General features: G+C 39.7%; 1 pseudogene; it reads left to right on the top strand.

Moving 5' to 3' along the window:
• Window positions 1–2003: 2003 nt before the first annotated feature.
• On the top strand, window positions 2004–9688 carry LOC143125151 (protein NLRC3-like; annotated as a pseudogene).
• Window positions 9689–10607: the final 919 nt, after the last annotated feature.

The following is a 10607-nucleotide window of genomic DNA, read 5'->3' as shown; positions in this document are numbered from 1 at the left end:
AGCAGAATCAGCACCTTAATTAATATCATTACCACCTGGGTCTGCTGTGAAAAAATGGTCCTTCCGGTTCATATCCGTATCACAGGTTTGGGCCAAATCAGTGTTTTGTATTTTAAAAGCATCTCCTGACTTCCAGTTGAGTTGCGGAAATTGGACCTGGGACAAATCTGTAAACCGGTGATAAAACAGCATTGCTAGCAGAGCTGAAACCTGTATCAGGAGCAGACCTGGCCCACAGTCAGATACCGTATGTCCGCTACAGGCGGATCTAAAGGCTTTTATGCGGATGCGGCCCAAAGGAAATTGATATCTGGTGATGGATGCTGCTGCTGGCGAACAGCGGTTTTGGAATTGTGATTTGAGTTTAGCTTTTTATAAATTGGCAAAAGTTTGATCAACTAGCCATCTAGTTCCGCTGTTGGGAAAATTCATGGGACTTATGAGTTGTAGTGCTATCCTATTTCGTGCAGAGGAAATTTTAAAGACAACCGTTTATCCCACCCCTCGGATTGAGCAGTGCCAATGGTAAGTTCCCAGACCCTACATCTTGATGTGGGTCTGGCTCGTCAGGCTACAAGCCCTAACTAGTCCCCATCCCCCCAGGCTGTTTCAGCTCACTCCGAAGAGACACACGGTTAGTATTCATGGAGTACTACTCTTATCAATGCATTTTATGCCTTAAAGTAATTTTGGACTGTAACTAGAGCTTTCACTTGCTAAATTGAGTAAGTTAGTGTTAACTGATGTTAATGATTCACAAAATACGTATACCAGTGATTTCAGACTAGCAAGACGGACTTCGAATTTGGCTGATGTGTTTGTTTTTTTTGTCACTTGGAGCTTGTAGAGCTTGTAGAAGAGAGAACGAGAGAAAAGGCATGATGTGTAATTGTGTGTGTGTGTGTGATTATGTGAGTGTGGTTGTGTGAATGTGTGTGTGTGTGACTGCATCTGTGTTGTTTTAGCTAGTGTGTGTGTGTGTTTGTGAGAGTGTGTGTGTGTGTGTATGTGAGTGTGTGTTGGTGTGTATAAAGGCTGATTTATGTTTATATGTCTCGAATCAACAGCGTATTCCCGCAGATCCCTTTGCGTCGCCGCATACCCTCTCCGCCATCAACCAAAAATTCTAATCTCGCGTCAAGGAGACACAGGCCACAAGGACTGTGATGGATTGACTTGCCTTGTGTGTTGGTAGGCTACATTAAGAAGATGAACATGAAACCGAATTACCATTCAAGGCAAGAAAACCTTAAGAAACTTCACGAGAATGAACAGCGGGAACAGCAGTCGGGTAAACTTGTGTTCGTTCCATGGTTTGATGTCTACAAACATCTCTCCAGCGCGTGTTGCTGGCCTAGCCTAGGCCAACCAAACAGGGAAGTGAATCTGAGAAAGTGAATCTGTCTGCGGCTTGCTTGCCAGACTTTCCCAGCCATGGTACTTAGTTGCGAAAGTTGTGAAATATAATCGCATGTTCCGTTTTTTAATTCGGGATGAAATTAGCAATTTTTCAGCAGAAACATGCGAGAACCCGTCGAAACTAATCGGTGACTTCACATTTTAAAAGAAGTAAATGGTTTTACAATATTTCAGTCAAGCTTTAGTTGGTTTAGATAGCCTACAACTGAACGTATGTAAAATGGAAAGTAGCCTAATGTAGGCTATTAACTTTGATTTGCTGTGCTGCATAGGCAATAGATGCATATAGTAAATTAGACCTATATGAAGTATTAAAATTATTGTTTAAAATAGTCTACATTTGAAAAAATATTGAAGGGAATCAGGGGAGCCAGTTCAGTAGCTACAGTATGTCTTTGGCAAGTAGACTACTAAGCAACCAGACCCTTACAAAACTATAACTATTACTTCAAGTGTCAAACTGCAGATTTCTGAGTATCAAAACCGCAGTTATGGAGGAAATATTTACAGTTATTTTGCAGAGAATGCATTTTTGACACAAAAAACTGCATTGTACTGCATAATACTGGAACTTACTACAGAAATGCAGTACTTTGGACATGAAAATACTAGGCTACTGCACTGTAGCCTACAATAACTGAACTGTACTTCGAAAAAACTGCAGTTATTTTGTGTAAAGGGATACAACAAGCATCAAAAGCAAAAACGGCATTTATAGCTGTGAAGGTCCTTTTTGGGGAAAAACACTATGTTTGGTAACATCCGTAGAAATCCAAAATGGGGTGGGATGATTGTATTGGGAGCACTGAGGTGTCAGATAATAGTAATAAAAAAATGGTTACATTTTGGCCCTCAGAGTTCAAGTAGGAGGGCCCTGTAGAAGGATTTTGCTTAGGGCCCCATGGAGGTCTGAACCGGCACTGACCTCAGGGCCCTATCTTGGTGATCTGAAACGTCTGGTCAGAGGCACAAAGTTTAAAGACATTAAAGGCGTGGCCAGTCCACATTCACTAATTTAATGGCGTGGTTTTGTGATCAAAAGGGAGGTTCTTATGTTTCTTAAGCCAACCTGGATGGTAATGTGAACTGATCCTCATCAGAGATGCAGACCCCTGCCCCATCCCCCCTGAAACAAACCTGATAAACAGGTTTCCCTCAGACCTGTTAATGCTAGCCCGACAACAGAAAAACATTACATACTGATGTGGTGGATAAACCCTAGACACGAAACCAGTTCCATTATTCAGCTTCTTAAGGTCAAAGCAGTCAGACCGTATGCTTGAGTTTTAAGTGTTTTCTGAATCCTGCAGACCTTTTCTACCTTTTGTAGGAATTAGGTTTTACAGTAATGCTGTTTCATCTTGACATGTAAAAACAACTTTGAGGATGGAAAAGGAGTTTGGTTTCATATTTCATGACTCGACAAGGGTCTCCGTATAGGTGTGCAGCAAAATATAATGATCTATCATTATCATTACTGAGTTTTTTTTTTTGCTGTTGCTAGAGACATACTGGTAATATAATGATATACTGTAATTTTATACACATGAAACTTGAAGAAAAATAACTTTTGATTTTTTTCTTTTTCATTGATTTGGTAAAACCATCCAGATAACCATGTGTCCCCCCCTCTGTCTGCTCATTAGATGGTTCAGTCTCGTGGGTTTGCATCCATTGGCTCTGCTCACAATAGTAATCTTCTTCCTTCTTCTCTGTTCAAAGCATTTGTGACAGAAAATGCATTGAGATTTTGAAGCATTTGAGACCATAGAAAGGGTTTCTGTATTTCACAACCAAGGTAAGACGCTACACTAATCACACTACTTAACTTAATAATAATGTGTAAACATTGATGTGTGGATTTGGTCTCCAACTAATAGGAACTACCTGACATAGACTTTTATATTTTATATAATGTTTATAATACCAACCAGCCGAACAAAAGTGAAGTTATGTTTGTATGCTACAGATATATTTGACCATTAACAATAAATGGAAATCAACATGGCAAACAGAAGCAGTGATTTTATACCGAGGAGTGCCTTAATGGAATATTTAAGTTCCGACCGCAAAACATACCCACACACACACAGAGTTGTGAAATATAATCGCATGTTCCGTTTTTTAATTCGGGATGAAATTAGCAATTTTTCAGCAGAAACATGCGAGAACCCGTCGAAACTAATCGGTGACTTCACATTTTAAAAGAAGTAAATGGTTTTACAATATTTCAGTCAAGCTTTAGTTGGTTTAGATAGCCTACAACTGAACGTATGCAAAATGGAAAGTAGCCTAATGTAGGCTATTAACTTTGATTTGCTGTGCTGCATAGGCAATAGATGCATATCGTAAATTAGACCTATATGAAGTATTAAAATTATTGTTTAAAATAGTCTACATTTGAAAAAATATTGAAGGGAATCAGGGGAGCCAGTTCAGTAGCTACAGTATGTCTTTGGCAAGTAGACTACTAAGCAACCAGACCCTTACAAAACTATAACTATTACTTCAAGTGTCAAACTGCAGATTTCTGAGTATCAAAACCGCAGTTATGGAGGAAATATTTACAGTTATTTTGCAGAGAATGCATTAACAATAAATGGAAATCAACATGGCAAACAGAAGCAGTGATTTTATACCGAGGAGTGCCTTAATGGAATATTTAAGTTCCGACCGCAAAACATACCCACACACACACAGAGGGGCGGCTGTTACATTTGCAACACAGAACTCATTCAGTCAGACAGCTTGTTGGCATGTAATGGAAAAAGAAAGAGAAAAGCTATTTGCTGTTCGAATGCAGAAGGTCTAAACACTCGTTCAACCACAAGGCATTTATGTCCCTGTCTACAATTGAAATGGTTTAGTCTTGTGGTTTTGCGTTTTCCACTGACTGAGATCACAAACAGTAATGATTCAAAGCGAGGCTTTTTGTAACGCTGATATGGTATTTATATTTGTGTGACTTAGTGTTCACTGGTCTACTGAACTCACAACATTGTTGTTTTTAATCAATTTAGAATTTATATAATGTTATAGTTGAGATAAAGTTAACCAATGTTAACTTTATCTCAACTATAAGCTAAAGTGAGCATATTTTATAACACTGCGTCATTTAACACAACCAGCTGGCCATGGACTTGGAGAGGGATCTGGGAAGATGTAAGTGCAAGTTTTTGTGTATGTTGGAAGAATTGCATTCATATGTTCTGTCTCTCTATCTCTTTGTCTCTACTTACTTTCTTTGAGATTTATTCTGTGTCATTTAATCTTTTCTTTTCTCTTGCTCTCTCGATCCCTTTGTGCATCTGCCCTCTCTCTTACTGGATCTTCTTCTGTGTCACTCACCCCCTCTAAATCCCCCCTCCCTCTCTGCATGACCCCCTCTCTCCATCATTTACTCTCTCACTTTATATCTTTTTTTCCATTCTTTCTCTCTGCATCTCTCCTTCCTTCACTCATCATCATCATCATCATCATCCTCTCTCTCATCCTCTCTCTCTCTCTCTCTCTCTCTCTCTCTCTCTAAGTGGGAGACCAGCCGTGTTCCCCAGGTCTGACTGGTCAGGGTGGAGAAATCAATGTGAATGTCTCGGGAGGAATTGTGAACGCTCCAGCTTTGACTGGCTGTACCATCAATGGCCCTCTCACCTTCACCTTTGGACAAATGGCCATGCCAAAGCAAAGGGCCGGTAATGACACACTGTCAACCATTTCTTATTTGGGTTTGATAATATTGATATATTCTAGTATATAGACATATTCTCATACATTAAGAATATAGAAACAAAAAGTTACAATTGGATAAAAATAATAAACCACAGAAGAATCCACATTCAATATAATCAGAACATGCATTTTTTTTGTTATTTTAAATGAAAAAGTAGCTTTAAGTGAAATTGTTTCTTCAATGCAAATACTATGTGTTGCTTTTTCATTTTTTTCAGCCACTGTTTGATGTTTGTATCTATGTTCTGATTATTTTCGGACCTGCAGAGCACCCTGGTCTACAGAATGTCCTGACAAGTCACAAAGTCAAAATGGAGAAGCGAGTCAAGAACATATGTGAAGGCATGGAGAAGACAAAGAGAGAAAAACCACTCAAACAGATATTCACAAAGCTCTACATTGTAGAAGGAAAGACTGAAGGTGTGAATAATGAGCATGAGGTTTGGCAGATAGAGACAGCCTCCAGACCACAAACCACTGAAGAAAGATCAATTAACTGTAATGACATCTTCAAGCCCTCACCTGGAGAGGATAGAGATATCAGAACTGTTCTAACAATGGGTGTTGCTGGAATTGGAAAAACCGTCTCAGTGCAGAAGTTCATCCTCGACTGGGCTGAAGGAAAAGCCAATCAGGATGTAGCCATTATGCTAATGTTAACTTTTAGGGAGCTAAATTTGCTAAAGGCTGAGTACAGTTTACATGACCTCTTCTGTGACCTTTATCCTGAACTTAAAAAGTTAAGTGATACGAGTGTGTATGATGAATACAAAACGTTGATCATCTTTGACGGTCTGGATGAAAGCAGAACTCCTTTAGATTTCAACAAGGAGATTGTTGCCTCTGTAAACAAAGCATCATCAATAGATGTTTTGATCACAAGCATCATTAGAGGTAAGCTCCTCCCCTCTGCTCTTGTGTGGATAACCTCTCGGCCAGCAGCCATCAATCAGATTCCCTCAGAGCACATTGACCAAATCACTGAAGTTCGTGGATTCACTGACCGACAGAAGGAGGAATACTTCCGAAAGAGAACTGACAATAAAGTTCATGCCAATAAAATTGTGTCACACATCAAGACATCAAGGACTCTTCACATTATGTGCCACATTCCAGTCTTCTGTTGGATTTTGGCTACTGTACTGCAGAAGATGCTGACTGACAATCTAAATGAAGAAATGCCCAAAACTGTGACAGAAATGTACATACATTTTCTACTGATTCAGACAAATATAAAGAACCAGAAGTATTGTGGAGACCAATAAGCAACGTCTACTTGATTCCCACAGTATTGCCATTTTAAACTTAGCAAAGCTTGCATTCACACATTTGGATAATGGCAGACTCTTGTTCTCTGATGAAGACCTGAGAGAGTGTAACATTGATGTCAGTGAAGACTCAGTGTACTCTGGCATGTGCGCTGAGATCTTGAAGGAGGACTCTGTGTTCTTTGAAGAAAAGGTGTACTGCTTTGTGCATCTGAGCATCCAGGAGTTTCTGGCAGCTCTGTTCGTTTTTCACTCCCATGTGTCGGGAGATCAGGAGGTAACAAGAAAATTCCTCACTCAAACACAGGACTATGTAGGCAATTCTCTTCCTTTATATCCTTTGTTAAGGTGTGCCATAAAAAATGCTTTGGACAGCAAGAATGGACACCTGGACCTTTTCCTCCGCTTTCTTGTTGGCATCTCATTGGAGCGCAATCAGTCCCTATTACAAGGGTTGCTGCCAAACATGGTCAACAGTTCAGGGGCCATCAAGAGAATACGTAAACACATAAAGGAAAGGACAAGAAAAGACGAGTCACCTGAAAGATGCCTCAATCTTTTCCATTGTTTGTTTGAAATGAATGATCATTCCCTACATGACGAAGTTCAAGAATATTTGAAATCTGCCAAGGGCTTCTCAGATGAACTGTCAGCTCTCCACTGCTCAGCCCTAGCCCACATGCTTCTGATATCTGAGGAGGTGCTGGATGAGTTGGACTTGAAGAAATACAACACATCTGAGGAGGGACGGAAGAGACTGGTGCCAGTTGTGAGACACTGCCGCAAGGCTGTGTGAGTTTTACATCACTTTAATATTCTTGCTCTCTACATCCTAATTACTTGGCTCTAACATATTTCATTGAAGATAGGTCATGTATAGTGACATTGTTTAGGTTCATCATGACCCTTTGGTGGGGTAGAGGTACTAACCTGACATTAGTTGTATCTGTTTTGGGGAATAAACTCCATTGTGTTTTCATAGAATATCAGAAGGGGGCATGATTCATCTGCTAAATCGGGAAAATGTTTTATTTGACCTTATATTCATTGGCCTTTAAAGTATTTCATTCATCAAATGTTGGCATATAACTGACTGAAATGTATTAATCCATCACCATAATACTCAATAACCAAGCCAATGCAATGGTCTTATTTGTTTGCACCAAAATCACAAAATGCTGCAATAATTAAATTCATTCAGTTGCTGCCTGTTGAAGGTTCATATCGCTTGACTAAATCCACAGACTACTACTGCCCACTGTATTAGACATACAGATGTCTGAACACAATACTTTACAGCTTAGGGGCTTCAAGCACTAGACATGGTTCTTCTTTACTTAACTTATTTCATACACTCTCATCTATTATACCTCTTCCATAGACTTGCTGGCTGCTACCTCACAGAGAAGTCATATGAGATTGTGGCATATGCTCTACATTGTGCCAACTCTCCCTTAAGAGAGCTGGATATGAGTCACAATGACCTCGAGATATCGGGGGAAAAACTTCTCTCTGCTCTTCAGAATCCAAACTGCAAACTGGAGACACTGAGGTTGGTGATGTAGAAGAAGCTGTGCAAACATTACTTTTCATGACATATACATATTTCATTCTAGTTATTATTCACTCTATTCAGAGCAGAGATATATTGTCTGTTTTTACATCCATTTCTGCTCTTTGAAAATATCTGTTTAATCTCACTGCTTGAAGGCTGGCTGGTTGTAAACCGACAGAGGAAGCCTTTAACATTGTAGCCTCTGCTTTGCAGTCCTTGGTGTCCCTGACAGAACTGGACCTGAGTCACAATGACCTGAAAGATTCTGGAGTTCAGCTTCTCTCAGTGTTTAGGGATTATATTGCAACCTAATAGAACTAACGGTAGCCGTCATACATCAAAAACATAACACCCAATTCACACCAAAGATCCGCGTCGAGACAAAACTCTCGCAGATGGAGTAGCAGCGGTGTGAATTAAATGGTGCACGTCGTTGCCAGCTGTTGCAAGCCGTTGCAAAGCATTTACCATATCTAGTCGCAGCTCATCTCGTTGCAAATCTACCTAAATGATGGCCCTAGTTCCGGACTCCTAAATAGGTGTGTCAAACATAAACTTTTCTCTTTAGTCATTGCTTGTGTGTGATGCCAATGAAACACACTTTCGGACATGGAATAAATCATTTCATTTTGCATGTTAACCGAGCTAGTTAGCTAACGTTAGCACAGTAAACTGAAAGTGTATGGGAATGGCTAGTGATGTTCGCTAGCTAGGTAGCAGCTAAGGACTTTGGTTAAACTTGTATATTGTTGCAAACTAACCTAAAAATAACATACATTCAGCAACGTTGTGGTAGTCTGCTAGTTCTAGCAAAACTATGGTAGGTTAGTTTATCAACTGTCTCTGGGTCTAGAGCCCTTGAACAGGTGGCTGTGCACAAGAGCTTTGCTGAGACATTGACAGATCACAAACAACGTTATTTTTTCTCTTTATTTGTTTCGTTGGAAAATACAATGGCAATGTCGGAATGTTAGGAAGACATGTAGCTTGTAGAAAATGGGTTCATAACTTACATTGCTGAATGTAGGGAAAATCAGCAGATAAATCCAAGATAAAGTTTTTTTTTTGCATACCAAAGACGGAGCTGTATTTCACAAATGTCCCTAGCTGGTCACCGTTATTTTAAAATGGTGCACGTAGATGGAGTGTTCCAAACGCTATCTATATGTAAATGCCGATTCCTAAGCCAATAGGTATGCTTCGAATTGGTGGTGGTGGTAATTGAACATGAATGAGGCCACATTTATGATTATGAATGGGAAATATTAATTTAGCTAACAAACAACTGAAAACGTTCCACACTGTCCCTTTAAAATGTTCTGATTCTATTGACCCAGTTTGCAGTAAAAGCCTGATAACCCATTGGAATTAATTATCAGCTTAATCCATGTCTTAAACAGGCTAAATCAGTGTCACCTCTCCAAAGCAAGCTGTGAAATAATGGCATCAGTGCTGCAAGGGACACCTTCCCATCTGAGAGAGCTGGACATGAGTGACAACGACCTGCAGGATGAAGGAGTGGAGCTTCTCTGTGTGGGACTAAGAGATCCACAATGCAAACTGGTGACACTGAGGTCAGTTATGAGGCACATTGCCTAGTACAATATCCATACTATCCAACATGTTGCAAGAAATCGGAATAAAATGTTCCCAATGATTGTGGGAGTCATATTCAATGATGTAATGATTATCTGTGGGTTCAGAATATATTCCAGCAGGCTAGTGTATGCTTAATAATGTGTAATCTGTCATCGCTGTTACACTGTCAATCCTGCTGCTGTCAATTTGATAAAAATATAAATGTGCCAATTGAAATGGCCTTTCAGGTCTGTATTGTATTTTGGGTAAGGCCCTGTCATATTTCTCTTGTAAAAATAGATTTTGTTTTCTTAATAGATCTGTTCAATACTGAGCTCAAGAGGAGTCATTGCACGATTTTTCTGTATAGAGAGAATATGTGCACATTTGACTAATTTGTGCTCACATTTTACTAGATTTTGCGCACAATTTAGTCTATTGTGCTCTTGTTTTACTAAATACTGAACTCATTTTAGAAAATAATGCACTCATTTTGCAAAAAAAGTCAAATGAGAGCACAGAGGACTGATGAGCTCCCTCTCGTGTGTTTGGTTTGATGTAACACAATGTGTTGGGCAAAAATATCTAGCCTGGCCCCGCCCACCTAGATCTTCTTTCAGTGAGATCTAGTCTGGAACACTATAGTTCATAACCGTTTCCCTCAGAAAAGAAAAATGTCAGGCCAATTAGTGACGAGAGGGAAAGACAACCCCCTAACTTATTGTGATAAACAGAAGCAGCGACACCTCCAAACATCAAAAATGCAGTTGGAAAAATGCAGAAATGTATTAACAGCAAAGGTAGACCCATATACATTGTTTCTTGACTGTTGATGCTGATTATTGTCAGTTTGTAAAGTTAAAGGACAATTCCGGCGCAAAATGAACCTAGGGGTTAATAACACATGTGTACCGAGTTCGACCGTTCGCTGGGATTTGTTTTCATGCTAGTCGAATGTGACCAGTTTTATTGCAAACCGCTTATTAGCGTTTAACGCTAGCCTTCGGGGCACACGTACAGTAGAAAGAAATCGCTATTTCTATACCACTAACAAGGCT

This window comes from Alosa pseudoharengus, unplaced genomic scaffold (genome assembly GCF_046254945.1).
Source record: "Alosa pseudoharengus isolate Yale_2024_CS ecotype anadromous, Long Island Sound unplaced genomic scaffold, YU_APseudo_1.1 YU_APseudo_1.1_scf_1, whole genome shotgun sequence".
NCBI lineage: Eukaryota > Metazoa > Chordata > Actinopteri > Clupeiformes > Clupeidae > Alosa > Alosa pseudoharengus.
Note: the sequence above shows the minus strand (reverse complement) of the source record. Positions and strands in the feature narration are given on the sequence as shown.